Source organism: Dermacentor andersoni, chromosome 4, assembly GCF_023375885.2.
Source record: "Dermacentor andersoni chromosome 4, qqDerAnde1_hic_scaffold, whole genome shotgun sequence".
Taxonomy (NCBI): Eukaryota; Metazoa; Arthropoda; class Arachnida; order Ixodida; family Ixodidae; genus Dermacentor; species Dermacentor andersoni.
The window spans coordinates 153,931,597-153,956,050 of NC_092817.1; the positions used below are offsets into that span (position 1 = coordinate 153,931,597).

The 24,454-nt window shown below is 44.4% G+C and overlaps 1 long non-coding RNA gene across 1 annotated transcript; it reads right to left on the reverse strand.

Annotated features, from left to right (window-relative positions):
- Positions 1–3,305: 3,305 nt before the first annotated feature.
- LOC126537957 (uncharacterized) lies at positions 3,306–22,719 on the reverse strand. The gene is made up of 4 exons (XR_011893658.1): positions 22,603–22,719; positions 11,636–11,752; positions 11,303–11,422; positions 3,306–3,588 (listed from the first exon to the last, which is right to left on the reverse strand). It is a non-coding gene; the product is annotated as an uncharacterized lncRNA (long non-coding RNA).
- Positions 22,720–24,454: the final 1,735 nt, after the last annotated feature.

A 24,454-nucleotide genomic window follows, 5' to 3' on the forward strand; every position in this document is an offset into this window, starting at 1 on the left:
AGGTGCGACGTGCAAAGCGGCGGGAACAAGGCGTTCTACTGCGTGTGCTGCTTTCCCCAGCTGAAAGAATGCAACGTAACGTAGAAGAAAAACGTCGTTGGCGCGTGTCTACTCCGCTATACGAGCGCGCGAAGCCACAGCTAAACGTCGAAAACAAGCTGAAGAAGCCGAACGGCCAAAGCAGAAACACGAGGATCCGAGGTGGCAACTTAGGGAGGTGGCCGAACTTCGGATGCAACGGCTTGCCACAGGTTTACTTCACACTGCGGCTCGGTACGTCTTGCAAGAAGTCTGACCTCTGCGACCCTATAACCTAATGCATCACCAAGTGTACAAGAGGCTTTCGCCTTCACGTGTTAAAGTAGTGTAACAAGCTGCCAAACTTTTAACGCATAAACATTATTTGGAGAGCTCCCCAGCACCGTCACGCGGAAAGTGCACAAAGATGCGTGCACAAAGATGCGTAATTTGCAAAGCTAAGACATATAATATTTATGATAGTGGAAATGTAGATTATTGGTAGCTTGGAAGTGATCGGGAACAATTTAAAGCAAAAACTAAAATAAAAAATAACACCCATAGAGATACACAGGGCTCCTTAAAAATTCATGGGAAGGCTCACAGTAGCGGTGGGCCAAATCAAATTTGGGTGTGGGCCAACTTTAAATTTAGAGGGGGGCAACCTAAATTAGGGGGTGGGCCAACTTTAAATTTGGAAATGGTCTAAATTAACGTTGGGGGTGGGCCAACCTGAAATTTGAACGTGAGCCAACTGATATTTGGATGTGGGCCAAGTTGAAATCTGGGGTGGGCAAATTGAAAGTTGGGGCGCGCCAACTTAAACTTGGGGATGGGCGAAGTTGAATTCTGGCGTGGGCCAACCTTAATTTGGGGACGGGCTAAATTAAAGATTGGGGGATATTGAGACAATTTTTTAAAAATTCTGAGGCAATCCTCAGACATTTTCAGAACGGTCTACTAAAGCCTAAGCATTTTTTGCTACCGGAAAGACCATGGGTAGACGCGCATGAACTAGGAAACAAAAGTAAGCAAAACAGCGAAAAGAAATTTACAGCCGAGCCAAACAATGCTTACGCATTAGTAGACAATTCTCAGAATTTGTGTAAGTTTTTATTATAAGCTACCATGCTGAAAAACTTACAAGACTTAAGGAAATTATTAATGATGAATACACACATGCAAATAAACGAACGCTTATAGAGGGCTATTCTGCAGAACATGTTGCTAAGAGGGCAAGCGAATCAATATCGACTGATGGGGTACAGACAAAGTTACAGCATGAACTTCGGGGAACGTAGATAAAAAGTGCTGTTTAAAGATGTGATGTGAAGGAATCCTTGCTTCTCAAAAAATATTGCCAAAATATTGCGGCAGCATTGTTCTTTCTCAATCAGCAGAATACCTGCGTTTAATCGCAAAGAATAGGGACCGCAAAAACATACGCTCTATTTACCAATGGACACAGAAGGAAAATGTATATTTTGTGACATTAGCATGTTTGTGTAGGGAAATCTTACAGCATATAGCCTCGACAGCATTAGAACCATTCAAGCTCAGTCACAGCGCTAACGGTATTCCAGCTCATTTATTATTTTTTATTCGATTAATTGCACAGGGGCCTCGTTTCCAAGTTGATACGCATTAAACAGATAGAGACACGTATCAACATCTTGTCAATTCAACTCGACACCGTGCGAGTTGAGTTCTGACATTACTGAAGAAGGCGAAGCAGCGACTATGCGTGTGAATTTCATGCACGGTATACTCATGTGGCGCAAAACTATGTTTCCTACTCGCCAGAAAGCATAATACCAAGGCATGAAATTCTCCAAGATAGCTTCCGCAGCGTCACTTAGAAGAGCAGATATACTGTGACGCATTTTATTCAGCAGTTAGACCTTGCGTTTTCGACTACTTGAAATCGGCAAACACGGCACAGAGGCCGCTGTTGACCGGAATTTCCGCAGCGCTGCTTGGGTGGTACTGCATGTAGGCCATGATGAATATGAGTGCAGGGTGGCACTGTGACATTGTTGTCTTCATTCTGGTACAATTTACTTACCACTAAATTTAAGAAAATTATATACGGGAGGAATATCTGATGGTTAGTTTAGATGGCGATAGAGAGAAGAAAAAAAAAGCTACCCAGCTTCTTCGTTTACGAGAATTTACTAGAGCTATGATAAAGTTCTGCGTCTTACAAATAGCCAACAGCAACACATTGCAAAATTTTAAGCGAACGATAGTAATCTAACACGCTTGCTATGCCTGTGGTCTTTAGAAGGAGATACGAAGCAAGATATATGAAATGTCGAGAAGACATTTGCTGTAGAACGCGCCTGCTGTGAATAATATTAAATATACGTAAGGTGTGCCAACAGTCTTACCTTATGACGCAACGCAAAAGTATGGGCAGAGAGAAACGGCCCACCCAGGCACAAAAGATGACGGAAAACGCCCGTGTGAGCCCACATGCCTCCACAGCCCATCTGCTGCTCTGCAAGGCTATTATTGGGATACTCTATATTCCTACTAACAGGGCCAGCGACTGCCCATTTTCGCGCGCCAACATTCCCTCGTCTACACGACCCACAAGTGCTTCACGATTGTCATTTCCTGGCATGTTGGTAGGTGGCCACAGGATATAGAGTACCATGTTTTAGTACATGAGTACAAGTGGCCGTAATGTCATTTGACCACGTATATGATGAACAGTTAGTTCACCATGCGAGATTTTTTTTTACGTTTCTTAGTGCGCGGATGTTTTCTTGGTCAGCGTGAACGCTCCAATGCGACTATCTATACTTGTGTTATCTTTTGCTTTCGTTCACATTGACTGTGCAGTTTTGCAGCTAATTTTGAACGGCAGGAGCGTTATGATGCTCGAGGACACGAAAAGGGCACCGGCGCAAGCAAGTTACAGACTGGTGACAATCCTCTCGTGTCTCGCCACTGTAAACATGTCGGCACCACTTTATTGTTTTCTGATAGACTGTCATAGTTACAAGCTTTATTAGTCGTCAACCAAAAGACAAAATTAACACTTTGGTGCAAGATATAGCAACATCGCAAGCGGAGCTCGTATCGAAAGTGAGTGTAAGCTGCACGTGTTCATTATTAAAGAGGGAATGTCGTTGCGGGTAGCCTTTTCAGCAAGGCTGGAGACATGTTAGAGCGAGCAGCTTACCGCTCTAATAAAGTCTGTGTTGTACAGCAAAAAGCAGTAAATTTCTACATACAAGCAATTCGTATGTTTCTGTATGCTAAAAAGTAATGGACCAGGAAAGGGTTTTTCATTTTTTTTAATTTGCAAGCATTTGTTTTCGTCGATAAAAATTATAGAAAACTGATATCGAGCAACATTTGGTGCCAGTATCGACATTCCATGGCTACATTCTTGTATTTTCAGCAGTATGGACGGTATAATGACGAGCCTATTCGGCTAGTTCACCCATATGCAGCACTTCTTATTTCTTCCACACTTTTTGCTCGCGTGGGTCAAGCTGTTGCAGGTGTAGTTCATAGGATGACACTCGCCTCCAAATGCCTTGCAGGAATTTTTCTTTTCTGAGTTTACGAAAAAAAGTATACATGTGCATGAGAATTAGCGTCGTTGTTTTCCCTTTTTTTATTAGTAATTTTTCGACTAGAATATCACACTGCACAAAATATACCCTGGTGCCTATCATAATTCTTCATTACAGGATGTTTCCCATATATTTAAAAGACATCAATGTTGTTACAATATAAAGGGTGCCTGCTGTCAATGCACCACGCCCACCTGTTCATTACTGTCGGGGAGAACGCCCTAAAACTGTGGCAAGTAAAAAGCAGCACAGGTACACAGGTACACAGGTACAGCAACAGCGCTGTACGGATAATGTTTGGTGTTATGAGTCAAACTTGACAAAGGTGCAAGGTGAAACGCCGACCAACACAAAGCTGAGGCTTCGGAACTCCACCATTTTATTTTATATACGTACTTCTTAAAGTCTGGCCAAAAATTTATCCGTATAATTAGACCGCGTCTTTTCATGAGATGTACCACTTGTTTACCTAAGAAAACAGGTTGCGGGCCCGGATGTCAAGGACGGGCCAGACGCGTAATTTGGAAAGCTTCAGTGTCCCAAATTCATTCCCTTAACTCATTCGATATGAAGCTCAATGTACCGACAATACACGCACGCAATGGTTTATTATGTAATATGTCTGGGTATATAAAAATTAGGTAACCTTTTTACATGAAAGTGACTGGTAATTCTACAACAACTTCTTAAACACTAGACATAATTTCCAATGAAAACTTTGTTTCCTCGAAATATTTGAAATACACAGAGAATAAGCATATTTAGCAAAAGAAGAACAAACATTTTGCGGAAAGCTTTTGAGCAATAGTTGGACAGCACCAGGAAAAATATTAAAGGCCAGCTTCGTTCCAAGCTGTCAATGGCTGCGAGTCTTGCAAAGGCAGCTCTTGTGGGAGAAAAACATATGTGTACATTGTGCTTGCTCTACTTTACGTGCGTCATACCACAGCAGCCTGAATTTTCCATTATTAGTTCTTCTTTTAATATCATTTCATAAACTAAAAACAAGGGAAAGCATATGTGCAATATCTCTTACTCGCCTTCTGGTAGTTTTGTATTCTAGGTAATGACCCTTGATGCCAGCCATTAGGCGTTGGTCACGAACGGTTACGACAAAAATCACCAAACTAAGCTCAAACTCAGGAAAAAAAAGACATTTTCACAGTGACGCTTTAGTCCAGTTAGATGTGCCCATGAATGTTACTTGCGTGCTTTCATGGTTTTCTAAAAAAAGCTAGATCACTCATGATGTAATCAACAGGAAGGGATTTAGAGGAATTGCAATACAAAATATTGTGGCAATGAGAGCCCAATTTCGACATGAGTGTCCATGGATAATATGGAACCTAATTTTGAAATATGTCTTTCAATTGTGAAGTGAAATTTGCTAAATTATGGTTTTCGGCTTCTTTAGAAGCACTAAACCAAAAGCTTATGAAGTTACCCCGCTTGCCTTAGAGGATATAAAGCTACAAAGATTTCACTATTAGAGGTAGTGGGACCCTTATGAGGAAAACAGCTAATTTGAATGCACACTATGAAAACTTAAACCTCATTCTGACAATATTAATAACTCTGTAATCGGGTCAGTTGTTTCAGCATGTGTTCATTAAGCGTCCCTCACTGCAGGGTCAAGAGTGTCAAGTGGCGCTTCCGAAGTACCATTTTGCTAATCTAAGAGCCACACTCACGTGAGACGGGTGCGATATCAGCACTTTGCGACGACCCGCGATGCACATCGGGCTCCGCGATGCGTTTTCGCGACACGTTCGCATGGCGTCTACCGCCAAAAATTAAAAAAAAATTATTTAATGGACCGAAGCACTGAGCAAGTGTCTCTAAACAAACTTTCTGCCTTGCTGACTCTCTCAAAAACAACAAAGTTAATTTTACCTTCAGTGTTTGTTCATTCAGTCCACCCGACTATTGGGACATTTTGGGGACTGCCTGTGTGCGAAATTTCAGTCGGCGAGGGTAGAGTGGCTCATAGTCCGCCGCCAATTACCTTGTTCTTTTTCGAGGCAGTCTGACCCGAATTGAGGCCTCAGAGAGCGGCTATAGAAGTGCCGTGTATGAGCCCCATGCCTAGTAAGAAATGCAAGTTGAGGCCTTAAAGAAGTAAATACGATATTTACTTAACTGTAGCTTTCCTAATTTTTATGCCTTATCCAAGGTATAAGTTGGTTCTGCCTGTATCATCGGTTTACTATCCGAGGGCCGCTAATTGTATTTATTTGAAGTAGAATAGATGTTGTACCTGACGAATGACAAAACGTTTATTCTTTGTGGATTAGTTACACCATTTGTACAAAATTACGTATGAAGGCGTTCCAGAGGGTCATGCCACTTCAATCCGCAATTTTTCCAAGAGTATTACAGCACATAAAAAAAGCAAGGTCCAATTCAGTAATAATTGGGGGAATGTAAAGCGTAATGTGTAACTCTATTTGCCCCTGCATTTGAACGCATTACACGAGGTTTGTAGTGAGATTTTCTTTTATTTTCGGAGGGTCAACGCACCTTATTTACATTTATGAAAGTAAGGAGTATATTATGGGTAATTTGTAGGCAAAAACTAACGGGGGGGGGGGGGGGAGGATTAAGTGTGAGCTTTTGACCAATTTACTAGCCAGTAACACGTATTAGCAATTAACCAGGTGCCCCGGAGTAACTAAAAACCAGGCAGATCAAATTTTTTGAACATGGGTGAAGTGCTATGTGCAAATGTGTCGTCGGATTGAAATGGGTGCAGATCAAGCAGAGATTTTGTTAAAAAAGTATTTTACTAAATATTTCAAAGTTTTATTTTTCAATTTACGTCACAGGTCCTAGAGTTTGGAACATTATATGAAGGAGGGGGGGAGTACGAATCACAAAAGCGAGTAGGTGGTACACCCGTGAGCAAAATTATACGGACCAGGGATGGCGCGATAAAGCTGATGTCTTTCTCTGCCGGTGATTGCAACTTGAAATTGAGGACTGCACTCCAAACTTGGCATTCCAAACTTCCCAGTTTGCGTGTCAACTTCAGTTCATGCGTGTTAATTACAAAAATTACAATTACAATTACAAAAAAAGTTTAGCTTGTTTCGGACATTCTGTTCTTCCTATACTTTTGGTCACGGGTGTACATAGAAGAGGAAAATGCCCAACTTGGGCAAAGTGACACAAATGTAGTACTATAAAAAATGAAAGCAGCATTTTGGCAAAACAAAAGTATTCAGAGAGAACACGTGTAGCGAAGCAATAACAAACTCGAAACAATAAAATACCTACAGCAAAGGAAGCAAGAGAAATTGGAATTGATACAGTACTCAATAAAAAAATTGATTAGGAGAAGAGTGAAATTATCTGATTTCCGAAAATTATAACATGGCGTATGTAAGAATACCATGCGGAGGCACGTTTGAAATGTTAATGTTGGCGGAATTGTAGAAAGCTTGCGTTCGGCCAAACGGACGTTGCAAGCACAAGGTAGTATTTAGGTGCCTAGAAAGGCATTAAAGTCGGACAAGCTGAAATGTGCTTGTATGGTGACTCTATGCTATCTTGTGTGATAAAGAGATAAGAACCGTACATCAACGAGACTGGCAGCGTGCAAGTGACAATGATAATTTCGTTTTTTAATAATGTGCATACTGTATTTGTGGGCAATAAAGCGTGCAGCGCGATCGTGGGCAGCAGATTTGACAAGATAATCTTCATGATCTGAACGGATATCAGACGCGTATTCGTGCTACTCGCACACGAAGGTTTGGTAAGCGGGCTCAGGTATTGAGTATGTGGGCTGTTAAAATTGGGTTTTAAGTAGCTTCGTGTTTGCGATGTTTTTACGGTTATTCTATGTATGTGCATCGACCACGAATGATTCGGTGTCAAATAAATACCAAGTACTTATAGCAGAACGTAGCTGAGAGCACAGTATTATTAAGGGCATAACAGTGAATTCCATGGCACACACCCTTGTAATAAATGCTCGAGGCTTCGCTAAGTTTACTATGATTACTGTTTGAAGGTATGTTAAGACTGCGGTCGTAACGTTAAGAGAGCACGCATCTGTCGTAAACTCCGCATCGCGCGTTACTAGCGCTAGGATTGTTAACAATGCTAGTGGTGCACATTGTAAGTTGCATAGGTAATGCTTCTTAAGACCGGCCAATGAAAACATGAGCAGGCCAGTTGCGTCTCAGTGAATTTCAACATGGTGAAACCATCGAAAAACTCTAAGCGAAGGCACCAAAAAATACGGGCGCCGTTGCAGCTCGAACAACGCACCTACATATAAGCAGTCATTGCTGTTGCTCTAACTGGGCATGCCGGAAGTCGCGTCTCGGGAAGTTTAAAACCGAAACTGCGGCGCTTATTGGCCACGTCTTAAGTGCAGTTTCTGTATGAAACGTAAAAGTAGTGAGCCTTCCAACAAATACACTTGCGTGTGTGACGACTTTTACGCTCTTAACGCTTCGCGCGACTGTAATCTGAACAATTGCGCTTTTAGTGTTTGCGCTTGCGTTTGCTGCGAAATATGTGCAAATTACGTTCGAAGACTAAACGTACCTTGACTGGCCTTTCCTGTACAACACACAGCCATCAGCGAACAATCATATTTTTTGTGTTATTTCGGATGGAATTCTTCATTGAATACCAGAAATAATATAGAATCGAAGACACTCTCCTAAGAAACACCGGACGAAACGTCAGAAGTAGAAGAAGAGTTGCTGATTACTGTGAATTGTTTGCGAAATAACAAAAGTGTTTACGAGCCAGGAAGCCATTCGGGAATCTAGATGAGGTGACAAAATCTTTTCTAAAATAGGCAACAATGCGCGACACGGTCAAATCTTTTGAGAAAGTGCATGAATATGCATCCGTATGATTATGCTCATCAGTGTTATGGAATAGACCTTTAGTACATTCTATTAGCTGTGGCTGCCATGGCAGCCCTTTTCTGAGCCAATTCTGGTTTGTGAAAAGTGACTTTCTATATGACTAATTACATTGGAAACGATTGTATTCGAGTACCCTACATGTAATGCTCGTAAATGATGTGCGGCAATAATTACAAACTTTGATTTTATCTACAAATTTATAGCCTGCAATTAATTTAGCGATTTTAAAATCACATTGAGATTCAGCTGTGGATACAGAGACTAGCGGAAGATCTATGAGTGTATTATGTTCCACACCATAGCTTTGTCCATAAGAAGTTTGGTAGTGAAACCATCAACCCTGGGTGAAGTGGATATTTTACAACTTGTTGATCAACGCACAACTCACCAGGATATATTACTTACTATAATTTAACATTGGGAGTATCACATGAGAAAAAGATGTATGTGTGTGAAGTTTAGGATGCCCATCAGGTGGCAGAGGTATATATACATATATATATGGCAAGATTATTTAAGGCTAGTAGACAATGAAGCAAAGGAAATCATAGGGTTAATTAGCCTTGATTGAAAGTGAAATTCACGTTATTCGTATTTTTCTGATGTCATCGAAACATAGCGTGGACCACCTGCACATATTGCTGAATGCACTGATGTAAAAGCGTTTGAAACTTTTCTTGATAGTTTTGTTCCCTGATAATAATTCAATGTGTTCTTGATGCTCTTCATTCCAGTCAATCATTCTATGCGACTTGTTTGATTATCTTGATATTTTTCGGTGATGTGTTGTTGAATTTTTATAGTACGTCAAAGTTCCTTCCATATCATTTTTGTATTTTTGATGTATTCCTTCTCTCTGTAATCACCCTCACATGAGGGTTAACAATATGTTTAATAAAATAAATAAATGTAGAAAAGAATGACAAAAGGAAAGGGAAATGAAATTGGACCAAAAGATTGCTTGCCGCTGATGCGAACCAAACGCACAACCTTCCACATTACGCGCGTGATGCACTGCCAATTTTGCTACAACTAAGGTAATAAATCCGTGGACTAACTTGGGTATTTATGTGTACAAGATCTTGTCCTGAGGCTGCTCGCCAGGGCCAGTAAGAACCATGGCTGCCGGATGTGGAACAGCCTTTTTTTTACGAAATAAAAGTTGCCTGGATGTTTCAATCGTCAATTTAATAAGTTTATCGTCCCAGAATTTACTGAGTTTGGCTGAATTACCGTGTCCTATGGCCAAGTTATGCTATGTTTGCGAGTGTCTTGAGGAAACTCTAAGCTTCAGAAAATGTAAATTTCGCTAAAATCACAGAAACAGTATTGATATTTTTTAGACGTAGGTGTTCCTCAAAATACGTGAATTAAATGCAGTATTTCCAATACACCCCGTAGTTACGTGCTCTAGAGCGTAATGAGTGTTTTACGAATGTTGCAAAATTTACCCAACTGTCCCATCTTAACTACAAATGCCACGGAGATCAAATTTATTGAAAATGGGGAAACACCTAATCTGTGTGTGAGATTGAATGGTTGTCGATGGGAAAAATAAGCCTTTTGCTAAAAGCTTTTGAAACAAGTATATCAAAGTACTATACAGCCGTTACCAGCTAAGTTTTCGAGTATCTCCAAATAACCTCATATGATACACAAATATGACTTTTTGTGGAAATTGCGGTCGCCCTGAATGCATTGGGTGCCCAAAAATTAACGTTCCGGGACTTATTGGACGTATGGCAACCAATTACTGAAAAGCTTTTTTCTCTGTTTTTGTGCTTCATACGAGGTTCGGAGTAGCTGTGCCCGTTTCCTCGTAAGGTAAGCAAGACACCTTGCCAAAATACGTTTAAAAGTTAGAACCAAGTAATGGAAACTGAGTAATTAGGCAGCAGTTTCCTATAATCGGTATAGCGTCATTAATGTGTGGATCACTGCAAGATCTTTTAAAGTTTGATTTTCTGCAGTTGTTCATAGCGTCTATCGCGAACCTATGGTGTCTAATATTCCGTCAACATATCACCGCATAGATCAGTTGAGCGTATACCAAATAAAAGAATAATGCTACCAGTTGTAGTGGTGCGACGTTGCGCTTTCACAGAAATGGCGTCGTCATTGCCTATAGTGTGCTTGCGATATCAGCACAATCCCGTATATTCTTCATGTACTATTGTGTTCAATATGAGTTGCAACAAGTGCACAGGCCCGTCAGATTTTTAATAATAAAATGACAAAAGCCATTTTTCTTGTAATCAGGATGCAACAAGTCATTGCAACGGTGGTCAACACTTCATTGTGCGGGCATTGTCACGCAGACTTACCGACACGTATGGCAGCATAGCAGTGCTTATACACAGACACACACCCCAAAAAAAGGGGATTCTCGTGTTGTAACCCATATTCTGCGCTACAGAACGTCATCATCCACTTCATAATATATGAAGCCTTGGGAACGTGTTTGGAAGGCAATAGGTGACAAGGCATGTTACGGCCCGGGATAGACGCTTCCTTATTGATAGATTTAGTGCGTAGTGAGCCTACAAGAAAGCACTGTACGGTAAGAATGGCCGGATCAGGTATCGGCCGTGTTTAAATAATAATTTTTCTTTGTCCCTGCGATTCTAATTATGGGATACATTGTTTTCTTAAAACATAGTATATACTGTCACTCATGTCCTAAAGTGCAAAGCATACTTAAAAAGCTCACGTGGAACAACTTTTGTATATCTGTTTTGGAGCTATAGATACCGCTTGTACAGAGACTATGAAGTGCCATCGAAAGATGACAAAGATGCCACTTACGTTTTTTGCAGCAAACACCTTTAAAACACCTGCCACGACTCTTCCCATTCAAAATCTTGCAGGTTTTTTTTGCCATACACGTGGTGCCTCGAATTTTGCACTGCTTTGCACTGATGTGAGCTGCATGAAAAGTAGTTGTAAAATGTCTTAAAAACTCTATCGGCTTGAGAACTAAGAAAGTACGTGGGCACAACTATGATAATGACAGTTTCATGAACAAACTATACATTCTTCATTCAAGTTATGAATCATGTAGACTCCTTTATGAAGGCAGAAATATGGTAATGATTGTTGTCAAATTGCCAAAAGCGAGGCCAGGACAGGGTCACCTACTTTTGTCGCAACAGACGCCTCGAAAGCAGGGGCCTCGATTTGTGCCACCAAGAAGGCCGCACACATCCTTAGCAAGGCATATGGTCCTTGGTCGACTGCACTCTTCTATGCTGTTAGCTGTAGGCATGCATAAATATGAGGTCACAACATAACTTTTGAGTAGTCAACAATGTTATATTGCTCAAATTAAAAGAAAATAGTTTTGTTGTAACGTGCGGAACAAGTCTCTAGGCTTCGTTAGTTCTAAACACTTATAGTTAAAGATATAGGAGTTAAGTAGCTACTTCGCCAAAGAAAACAAAAAAGTATGGCATTTACTTGGTAATGACTTTCAACATAACGAATCGAGTTTTTCTTTTCCAATAATAACAACCCGAAAGACTGTCCTAATATATCTGCACATATATTAAAAGTCGAGCAAATGTACGCTTTGAAAAGAAAAGATAATTTATTGCGATTGTAGTGCGTGAACTTATTCAACTTATGTAAAGATCATATGCAAGGGTTGAACTTGACTAACTGAGTTTTTGACAATATTTCATAAAACATAAAAACGCTAACAGCTTGATTTAAGCGAGTTGGTTCATCTTGACCAAGCAAATAAACACGACAGGAGAAGTAGTCGTCCTGTCGCGTTTCTTCTTTTACTTGTTCAGGTCTTCGTCCCTTCGCGCTGATTTATGTTGCACAAAAGCGTTCCCATGCCTTAAAGCTTTCCTGGAAAGATGTCCGTACGATGCGAGTACAGCGCTTCTATGTCGGGCACTGAAGACTGATAGGTGTTATGATTTTGGGCCGACAACTGATAACAAAGAGAGTTTTCTGCTAAGAAGGTAAGCAATGTCGCATTTCTACTACATTTTGTGGCGCATTGCCAACAAAAGATAAAATGAAACATACATATAAATTTTGCAAGTTGATGAGCCGAGTGTCTATATGATATATGTCTATTTGTACTACTTGTTGGGAGTGCTGATCTCCACAAAAACAGGGACGCGAAGGAGGACTAAAAGAAACTGGGCATTCTGTCCAGAGCCATTCGCTGCCTTTGGAAGGTAATTCCGTCGCAATCTCTGCGAACATATATATATATATATATATATATATATATATATATATATATATATATATATATATATATATATATTGACACGTGTACTTATCTTTATCGGGCAACCACGTTTCGCCGCCTAACAAATGTAATCGCACAGCATGGGACGCGCCTGCATGTATCCGAAGTTTCTGGAGAGTTATCGATGCTTCTATCCGCTGTCTGTTGTCGCCGAGACTTATGTTATCTGATTTCATCACCTGACGCGAATGGTGTAGAACTTTGTGGAAGGCACGCGGGTCCGAACGATTAGTTTGGAACATTCGACGACTGCTCTATAAAAGCCGACCCGCTTGACCCGCAGATCAGATTTTCGACGATCGCCGACTGTGTTCGCCGCTTTCGTTGTGCTATAAGTGTAGCCTGTTTTGTGGGCACAGGTTCGCCCAATAAAAGCTAGTTTTGTATTCCACCGTACTGCTTCTTTCTTCACCGTCACTACCACGTGACATCTGGTGGAGGTGCTTTTGGTCCATGTACCGGACGCCCCCGACAAGCCGTGATCCAAGCCCGGACCGTAAAGAGAGCACCAACGTAGTCACGGACCATCGAGTAAGCCGTCGTCTACAACAGCTGCCCCCGGAACACGGACTTCTACCTGAGAAGACCAAGAAGATCGTGGCCAAGACAACCCCAATGGCTGCCCCAGCGACCCCCGTTGTCCTGCAACAACCTCGGGACCCACCGACCTTCCATGGTGCAGCAACTGAAGACCCGGAATCCTGGCTGGAGACGTACGAGCGAATCGCGACTTTCAACAACTGGGACTCCGACGACAAGTTGCGGCATGTATACTTCGCCCTAGAAGACGCCGCGAGAACGTGGTTCGAGAACAGGGAGTCGACATTGACAACATAGGACCTGTTCCGTACCGGCTTCCTGCGCACCTTTACAAGCGTCGTGCGCAAGGAAAGGGCCGAAGCTATGCTGGACGCCCGAGTGCAGCTACCAAATGAGAACGTTGCCATCTTTACGGAAGAAATGAGCCGTCTGTTCCACCACGCCGACCCGGATATGGCCGAGGAAAAGAAAGTACGCCTACTCATGCGTGGTGTGAAGGAAGAACTTTTCGGCGCAATGGTACGAAGCCCACCGACGACCGTAGCAGAGTTCCTTCGCGAGGCCACCGGCATTGAGAAGACACTCGAAATGCGGAACCGGCAATTCAACCACCGCACAAGCTCTACCCACTACGCAGGAATTCAATCACTGGCCACGGACGATCTGCGCGAGACCATCAGGGCCATTGTGCGCGAAGAACTGCGCAAGGTCTTGCCTTCGTCGCAGCCTCAAGTGGCCTCTATCGCCGACATCGTGAAAGAAGAGGTGCACCGATCCCTTGGAGTTCCTGAGGTGCAACCAGAACCACCGCAGCTGGAAGCAATGACCTACGCCGCCGTCGTCGCCCGCCGTCAAGGCCCCCCTGCGCGACCGCGCCAAGGTCCTGCAACACCGCAATTCCGTCGTCCGCCGCCGCCGCCGCCAGCGCGCCCACCCGTCGCCCAGCGCACCTATGCGAGGAAGACGGACATTTGGCGAGCCCCCGACCACCGTCCGCTCTGCTATCACTGCGGAGAAGCCGGCCATGTGTACCGCCGATGCCCATACCGCGACATGGGACTGAGAGGGTTCGCCGTCAACGCGCCGCGTCCACAGCTTGGGGAGCGCCCACGTGACATTGCCGATTACCTAGCCGGCACTCAGTGGAACTCTCGACGACCGTCCCGTTCGCCGTCACCAGGCCGCTACCTGTCGCCGCAGCGCCGTCCATACACTGGCCCAGCCCGGGGCCGCTCTGCGAGCCCATACCCGGAAAACTAAAAGCAGCAACCGATGGAGGTGCGGTTGCTGTTCGTCGAACTGACGAAGATCCTCTGCCGCCGACGAAGACGACGAAGAGACCACCTCGACGACATAATAACGACCCGCCGCCGTCCCGACGCAGTCAGGAAGCCAAGACTACACCGACGAAAGACGACTTGACGACGCGACGTTCCAGCTTCAGTTCAACACGACGCAGCCGCGATCCGACGCCAAGACCTAACTGCAACGCCAGACAAAGAACCACCGACCTCGACGTGCTTCTTGACGGCCACGCAGTTACCGCCTTAGTGGACACAGGCGCTGATTACTCCGTCATGAGTGGACCCATCGCCGCCCAGTTGAAGAAAGTTAAGACCGCATGGGAAGGCCCTCAGATTCGCACCGCTGGAGGACACCTCATCACGCCGACTGGGATCTGCACGGCAAGAATAACCATTCATGACCGGACTTACCCTGCCACCTTCGTTATCCTCCAACAGTGTTCACGAGACGTCATTCTCGGTATGGACTTCCTGAACCAACACGGCGCAATCATCAACCTGAAGTCGAAGTCAGTAACGCTGTCGGAAGATAAAGCAATGCCGCCGGAGAGCCCTCGTAACCATCACGCCTTGAGTGTGCTCGAAGATCAAGTGAGCATCCCGCCTCGCTGCAGCATTGTTATTTCGGTCAGCACCGAAACACCCGCTGACGTAGAAGGCGTCATCGAAGGCGACCAACGTCTACTGCTAGACCGTGAAATTTGCGTCGCAAGAGGGATCGCTCGACTGCATGGAGGGAAAACTGAAGTGTTGCTGACAAAGTTCAGCCAGGAGTTCAAGCACATCAACAAGGGCACGACGATCGCGTACATCGAGGAAATTCTGGAAACAAGTAATGCGTTTGTCCTCTCGGATTCCGCCGCATCTACCCCGACGACCATGGTTCCCGAACCAGACTACGACGTTAATCCAAATCTCCCTATGATTAAGCAACAGCAGCTCAGAAGTCTGCTCCGACGATACAAAGGCTGCTTTTCGACGTCATCGAGGATTCGACAAACACCAGTCGCCAAGCATCGCATAATCACAGAGGAATGCGCTCGACCACTCCGTCAGAGCCCTTACCGAGTTTCGGCGCGAGAACGTGAAGCTATAAGAGAACAAGTCGACGAAATGTTGCGCGACGACAACATCCAGCCGTCGAAAAGCCCGTGGGCATCCCCTGTTGTTCTGGTAAAGAAAAAGGACGGAACCCTACGTTTCTGCGTCGATTATCGTCGTCTGATCAAGATCACGAAGAAGGACGTATACCCCCTCCCACGGATAGACGACGCATTGGATCGGCTCTGCAACGCTAAATACTTCTCGTCCATGGACCTCAAGTCTGGCTATTGGCAAATAGAAGTCGACGAAAGAGATCGCGAAAAGACCGCCTTCATCACCCCAGACGGCCTCTACGAGTTCAAGGTTATGCCATTCGGACTGTGCTCGGCGCCTGCAACGTTCCAGCGCGTGATGGACCCGGTTTTAGCAGGATTGAAGTGGCAGACCTGTCTCGTATACTTGGATGACGTCGTCGTCTTCGCCGGAAATTTCGACGTTCACCTTAGGCGGCTGGCAACAGTACTAGAGGCCATCAGGTCATCAGGACTTACTCTGAAGCCGGAAAAGTGCCGCTTCGCTTACGAGGAGCTTCTATTTTTAGGCCACGTCATCAGCAAATCTGGAGTCCGCCCCGACCCGCAGAAGACAGCTGCCATAGAAAAGTTCCCACAGCCCATCGACAAGAAGGCAGTGCGTAGCTTTCTTGGCATGTGTGCCTACTACAGGCGATTTGTCAAGAACTTTTCACGCATCGCTGAGCCGCTGACGCAGCTAACTAAATGTGACGTCGAGTTCAAGTGGGAAACGCCGCAGGCCGACGCATTTCAAGAACTCAAACGACGCATGCAGTCGCCGCCCGTACTTGCGCACTTCGACGAGCACGCCGATACCGAAATCCACACTGACGCCAGTAGCCTAGGCCTCGGCGCCGTCCTGGTCCAGAGAAAAGATGGACACGAACACGTGATAGCTTACGCTAGCCGGTCGTTGTCAAAAGCGGAAGGCAATTATTCTACAACCGAAAAGGAATGCCTCGCCATCGTTTGGGCTACAGCGAAATTTCGCCCTTACCTATATGGCAGGCCATTCAAAGTCGTCAGCGACCATCACGCCTTGTGTTGGCTAGCGAATTTAAAGGATCCCTCAGGACGGCTGGCACGGTGGAGCCTGAGACTACAAGAATACGACATCACTGTAACATACAAGTCCGGACGAAAACACTCAGACGCCGATTGCCTATCACGCGCCCCCATTGACCCGCCGCCGCAAGATGACGTGGATGACGACGCCTTCCTTGGAATAATAAGCGCGGAAGACTTCGCCGAACAACAACGAGCGGACCCGGAACTTAAAGGCCTCGTCGATTATTTGGAAGGGCACACCGACGTTGTTCCCAGGGCATTTAAGCGCGGATTATCTTCCTTCACGCTTCAAGACAGTCTACTCGTGAAGAAGAACTTCTCACCAGTCCGCGCCAATTACCTTCTTGTTGTCCCGTCGGGACTTCGTCCAGAAGTATTGCACGCCCTACATGACGATCCGACCGTTGGACACCTCGGATTTTCCCGGACACTAACGAGGGTACAAGAAAAGTATTATTGGCCGCGCCTGACCGCCGACGTCACCCGTTATGTCAGAACATGCCGAGACTGTCAGCGACGCAAAACACCGCCGACAAGGCCAGCCGGATTACTACAGCCAATCGAGCCTCCTTGCCGACCATTCCAGCAGATCGGGATGGACTTGTTGGGACCCTTTCCGACGTCAATAACCGGAAATAAGTGGATAGTCGTGGCGACGGACTACCTCACCCGCTTCGCTGAAACAAAAGCACTGCCGAAAGGTAGCGCAGTCGAAGTGGCGAAATTCTTTGTCGAAAACATTCTGCTGCGACATGGCGCCCCAGAAGTCCTCATCACCGACCGAGGAACGGCCTTTACAGCGGAGCTCACCCAAGCCATTCTGAAATACAGTCAGACAAGGCACAGGAGGACAACGGCTTACCACCCGCAGACGAATGGTCTTACGGAGCGGCTGAATAAGACCCTCGCAGACATGCTAGCGATGTACGTCGACGTCGAACACAAGACCTGGGATGCCGTCCTGCCGTAGGTAACATTCACTTATAACACTGCGGTACAAGAAACAACACAGATCACGCCGTTCAAGCTGGTCTACGGCAGGAACCCGACGACGACGCTCGACGCCATGCTGCCTCACGTCACGGACGAGGAGAACCTTGACGTCCGTACCTACCTCCAGTGCGCCGAAGAAGCCCGACAGCTCGCCCGCCTGCGAATCAAGAACCAGCAGAGGACCGACAGCCAACACTACAACCTCCGACGACGCTTCGTGGAGTACCAGCCCGGTGACCGTGTTTGGGTTTGGACCCCTATACGCCGACGAGGACTGAGCGAGAAGCTTTTGCGTCGCTATTTCGGACCGTACAAGATCATCCGACGTATTGGCGCACTGGACTATGAGGTCGTGCCAGACGGTATTTCGCTATCACAGCGGCGCCGCTCGCGACCTGAAATAGTTCACGTTGTGCGACTCAAGCCCTACTACCAGCGTTAATGAACTTTGTGGCTTCGCGTAACTGACCTTTGGACTTTATTTCTTTTTTGTTACTTATGTTTAAGAAGTGTCCTTTTGTGTTTCGCTCTCTTATATTTGTAGCATCGGGACGATGCTTTTTTAAGAGGGGGGTATTGACACGTGTACTTATCTTTATCGGGCAACCACGTTTCGCCGCCTAACAAATGTAATCGCACAGCATGGGACGCGCCTGCATGTATCCGAAGTTTCTGGAAAGTTATCGATGCTTCTATCCGCTGTCTGTTGTCGCCGAGACTTATGTTATCTGATTTCATCACCTGACGCGAATGGTGTAGAACTTTGTGGAAGGCACGCGGGTCCGAACGATTAGTCTGGAACATTCGACGACTGCTCTATAAAAGCCGACCCGCTTGACCCGCAGATCAGATTTTCGACGATCGCCGACTGTGTTCGCCGCTTTCGTTGTGCTATAAGTGTAGCCTGTTTTGTGGGCACAGGTTCGCCCAATAAAAGCTAGTTTTGTATTCCACCGTACTGTTTCTTTCTTCACCGTCACTACCACGTGACAATATATATATATATATATATATATATATATATATATATATATATATATATATATATATATATATAGTTTTATTAGAAGAGTTATACGGTCATTTGACGTGTGTTGGCGCCATGGCTCATATCCATTGCATCAGGGGGGAATTTTGAAACCTGTCAAAAAAATGCATGGCGGTTTAGCGGTGAATGCGGCAGAAATATGTTCGAATTATTTCGCACCCCCTTGAGGTCCCGAATTCATGATTGAAATCTTGCTGACAACATTGTAAGGCGTGTTTCTGAGTGCATTCGACACACGTCTTGCCTCTTCGAGAAGCGAAGCGCAACTGACGATGACCGGGAGCGGATCAGCATCACGTTCACTTTCTCTCTCTCTCTCTCTCTCTCTCTCTCTATATATATATATATATATATATATATATATATATATATATATATATATATACACTATATATATTTATACATATATTTATATATATACACTATATATATATTTACACTATTCATGCTCGCGCATTAGAGAAGCGTCGCATTCAGTAAGGATGCCTGCACTAATGGAAGTATTGCGCGTTCAAGGCGTGCAAGAATAGTTTAATATATTAGCCAGGTTTATAAATGTATCCTAGCTCCTCCTTATATCCAGAAGAAAAGTGGAAAAAATATAAGAGAGCACTCAGGTACGCAAGACTGGATCTCTGCAATGCAGTTCACTGCATTTTTTTATACTAATCCGCAAAGTGAACGAGGACACAAGCAGAGTCACATTTCGTAATAATCAAAATGTACTAATTCCGATATGTTCAAGTTACGGCAATTCTTTACTGCATATGTAGACTTATTGAAGGTAATCGAATGGAAAGTCTTTGTATGAGCATCAATTGGGAACGTCTCATGAAGCTGCGGTTAGCATGTGACAATTGTTTAAAGAAGCGCTGAAGGTGACTGGCAAGAAATTATTGAGAATCTTAGCCGACAAAGTGCAATAGTAGGTTTGAATAATATAATATTATCAGCGCTGAAAACACAAGGCCAGAACACGAGATTTCTTATTTGACACTGAGCTTTTTCAATCAGTGCAAGAGTTTGTATCTCAGCGGATTGCTACTAGTGACACAGATCATGAGAACGAAATGTACAGAAGAATCAAAATGGATTCGAGGTGCTGCCAAAATATGACCAGCAACTTACCAGTAGCGTTCAAAAGATCCCTGCACAATTACTGCGTTCTACCGCTAATAACATATAGTTAGAAACATTGAAGCTATAGGTTTGAGGATAATTTGATAGGAAATCTTAAATCTCTTAGGACATGTGCTACATGCCCAATTTAGTCAGCGAATGCGTACCCGGCAACGTCATCGGTGATAAAACTGTTGTCAGTGTATCCATAGTAAACTGCGTCTTCCAAGCGCCAACGTTGAGCGCACACCCAAGCTTATAACTGTCGATTCTTGTCAATCTCCCACGAATTTAGCACCTTCTGCCTGACATTTTTTTTCAAACCAGGCGTTCTTTACTCAGCTGCTTGTTGCTACGTCAAACCTACCACGTCGAAGCACGTTGCTTGCTGTAGATATTGCACATTGACCATATGTTCGGGATGGTTATATGACAAACCGCCCACTGATCATGAGGCACGTCGTAGTGGGGAACTCCGGATTAATTGCGACCACCCCGGGTTCCTTACCGTGCACCCAATTCACGGTAAACGGCCGTTCTTTGCATTTCGCCGTCATGGAAATGAGGCAGCCGTGGTTGTGATTTCAACTCGCCACGTGCGTATTCTTCTCCCAAGTCTTGACGGCTATGAGGCAAACTGTATCAGCGTGGTAGCAGACATTTTATTGATGAAAACTGAGGGACGGGCACGTACAGCTGATTTCACAGCTGAGTAAAAATCTTTCAAAGTAAGGTATAGGGCTTGCCAATATTACTATCTAATTATGAGGTACGCTGTAGTGGAAGACTCCGGGAATTTGGCCCCCCTGGGATTCCTTAACGTGCACCTAAATCTAAGTAGACGGGCGTTTTCTCATTTCGCGCCCATTTAAATACGGCCACCGTGGTCGAGATTCAATCCCGCGACCTCGTGCTTAGCAGCCCAACACCATAGCTATTAAACAACCACGGCGGGAAGTAAAAAAAAAAAATATATGCGTGGCTCTGCTATCACAAACACAAGAGACCAGCAGAGCTGGGGGAAGGCAAGTAAAGTAGTGCCGAACCGCGCACAAAAGACACGAACGCCGGCAACGCGTCCCTACGGCGTCAGAGGCGTCTACTACATTGTCCGCGATTCGCGTGGCCAACGCCGTAGTGGACGTCGCAGTTTTCTCCATTCTGAACGGTGTGGTGTGCGAGGAGGATATCGAGGCACCCTAGTAGCCGCCGAAGAAGAATGCCCCTCCTCCATCGCCTGAACCTCCTGCCGCGCGCACCACATGAACGGGCACGCAAGAGGGCCGCGTTCCTTGCTCGCGTGCACGCCGCTCATTCTCTCCCCCTCAGCTCCACCCACCCTCGCCGCGTCTCCATGCTGAGCGATGCTATTTTTATATTCTGCTTTCGCTCTCTCAGCTCTCACTCCGCCAGATCGGAGGAGCTGCGCACGTCAAGAGAAACCGAGCGAGGTAAAATCTTTGTACCACGAACAGAATAACTTTGACATCCAGCTAAGGAAATCAGCCTCAAACAAATAGGCGGTTCCATTGACATTGCGTGTGAGGCAGGGATCAAACTAAACTTAGTTTTGAGAATTGCGTGCAGGGCAAGCGCACGAGCGGATGTGCGTCTGCTTCAGGCAATATATTATCCTGTGTTGAACACTTAGGACGGTGCGCTGGACGTGTTAAATTACGAGCCCTACGATATGTGCGCGTCATACCAACTACAAAGTAAAAGTGTGTGAAGTTGTTTAGGAAAATTGGTGTACAGAATGCGGCTGCTGAACCGTGTGTGTGCTAAGTGCAAAACAAATTGAGCTTGTACTTGAACATGCCAAGCGAAGAGAAAGAGCAGCCACACAGCGAACACACACACACACACACACACACACACACACACACACACACACACACACATATATATATATATATATATATATATATATATATATATATATATATATATATATATATATATATATATATTGGGATGATTAACGTGACAAACTATCTTATTAAGAGACACGCGTAAAAGGGGACACCGCATTAATTTTGACAATTTAGGGTTCTTTAATGTAGATTGCGAGCACGCTCTAAGGCATCTTTCCATTTCGCCCTAACGAAAATGTGGCTTGCGGATTGGATCCCATGACCACGTCCTCAGTAGCGCAACGTCTTAGCCACTAAGCCACCACAGCAGGCGGACATGAGAAGAACGTCCCTACTGGCATGGGACGAAACCTGCGAATTAATTCTTATTTTTATAGGTGCGCCCATTATTTTATAGGCACGCCTTTACAAAGTAATAACAAATGGTGGGAGCTTAAATAAATTAAATCGTGTCAGCTTTACAACAAGTCAAGTCAAATTAAATACGTTAGCGTAGTAAGCGGTACTTCGGCTATCTAAGTTCTGTTGAAGCACTGACATTGTGGATGCTCACTAAGTTATCGAACTAGTGCATTAACAGCATGATGCTTTAATGTAGAGAACGCTGTTATTACGTCCGAGCTCACTGATTGAGATTTTATCCCATCGCAACTACACCGAAACCATACTGGTCATGCCTAAAAATTCATGATAACCTTGTTGTTCAGGGATTCATACCAAACCAAGCTGCTCTGTTTGAAATCAAAGGCTCTGGTCAGTGTTACAACTTACCAATTACGACAAGACCATATAAGATGAATAGAGAGAGCATAGAGCGCATGGTGATGCAGATGACTGCCTTCCGTGGCCACTTGCCGGATGTCTAACCTGCTATCGGGATTTTTATGTGGGATGACATGAGTGCAATCTATTTGTAATGTGTGCAGAGCGGTCATGTGCTCTTATGATACTTGATCTATGTAAAAACCACTGAACTGCAGCTGTGATTTATCGCTGATCAGGGAAAGCTCGAGCTGACCTTAATGACAGATTGTTGCTCTTCTCACAACGGCGACTTCGTTTCTCGCTCTTAAATTCTGAATATGTCGTTCAGATTTACCATTTGGCGAGACAACTTTAGAGTCTCGTTGGTGGTCGAGGTCAAACGTATTTTGCCTAAATGTGATCCAGTAGATCTGAAGTGCAGTAGTTCGCAGGCCGTGCTAAATAACTTTCTATGCGGCGTCACTTACACCGTGACTGCGCCACCTCTAAAATATTACAGCCATTTTAGTGTATCGAGGAAAGTATCCCAATAAATTCACCAGACGTTCAGAGCAGAATATACGTGCAATTTTAGAGCGAATAGCGCTCTTTTGCTTCTTTGCGGTTCTTAATGCTTGGTCGTTGGTTGTAGGTGGCCGACATTTTACCGGAAGAAAAAAAAAAATCACACGTGCTTCACAAGAAACCATACAGTTGCGTGGCGCATTCATCGCCGAAACTCATCGCGTCCAAAAACTTCCGATGTCAGCACAGACTTACTTTTTCTTACTTTTTTTCCTTCAGTGACATGTAAATTAATGAAACAACATGGTTCCATTAAGAACAGGTAAACAATACCGATATTTTGTTTGCCACATAAAAATGTTAACGTGATCGTTGTAGTGGTGATAAAATATGTTACAATTTATATTTGCTGAGCATCTCACTGTGTATTATATTCACAATATAACTGATACTTAACTTACTATATGTAAGACTTACATATAGGTTCCCGACATGACATGATCCCGGGGAAACATGGAGGTCCCGAGAGCAGGCGGTCGGCAACAATACGAAAGCAGCAGTCGGCCCCGTTATAGACATGCTTTCGTACGAAGTCATCCCTTAAGGACACAGTACGACATGCAAGCAAACAGTATCGTAAGTATAAAATAAGTGAAATTACCATAAGGTAATAAAGCATCAGAATAACAATGTGGTAATAAATGTAAGGCTCAGGTATCAGTTATATTATGAATATAATGCACAGTGAGATGCTCAGAAAATATAAATTGTAACATATTTTATCACCACTACAAGGATCACGTTAACATTTTTATGTAGCAAACAAAATATCGGTATTGTTTACCTGTTCTTAATGGAACCATGTAGTTTCATTAATTTACATGTCACTGATGGAAAAAAGTAAGAAAGGGGACGCCAAGGACTTGAAAAATTATAGACCGATCAGCCTAATATCCGTTGCCGACAAAGTATTTACCAAGGTAATCGCGAATAGAATCAGGAACACCTTAGACTTCTGTCAACCAAAGGACCGGGCAGGATTTCGTAAAGGGTACTCAACAATAGACCATATTCGCACTATCAACCAGGTGATGGAGAAATGTGCAGAATATAACCAACCATTCTATATAGCTTTCATTGATTACGAGAAAGCGTTTCATTCAGTCGAAACCTCAGCAGTCATGCAGGCATTACGGAATCAGGGTGTAAACGAGCCGTATGTATAAATACTGAAAGATATCTGTAGCGACTACACAGCCACCGTAGTCCTCCATAAGAAAGCAACAAAATCAGAATAAAGAAGGGCGTCTGGCAGGAAGATACGATCTCTCCAATGCTATTCCCAGAGTGTTTA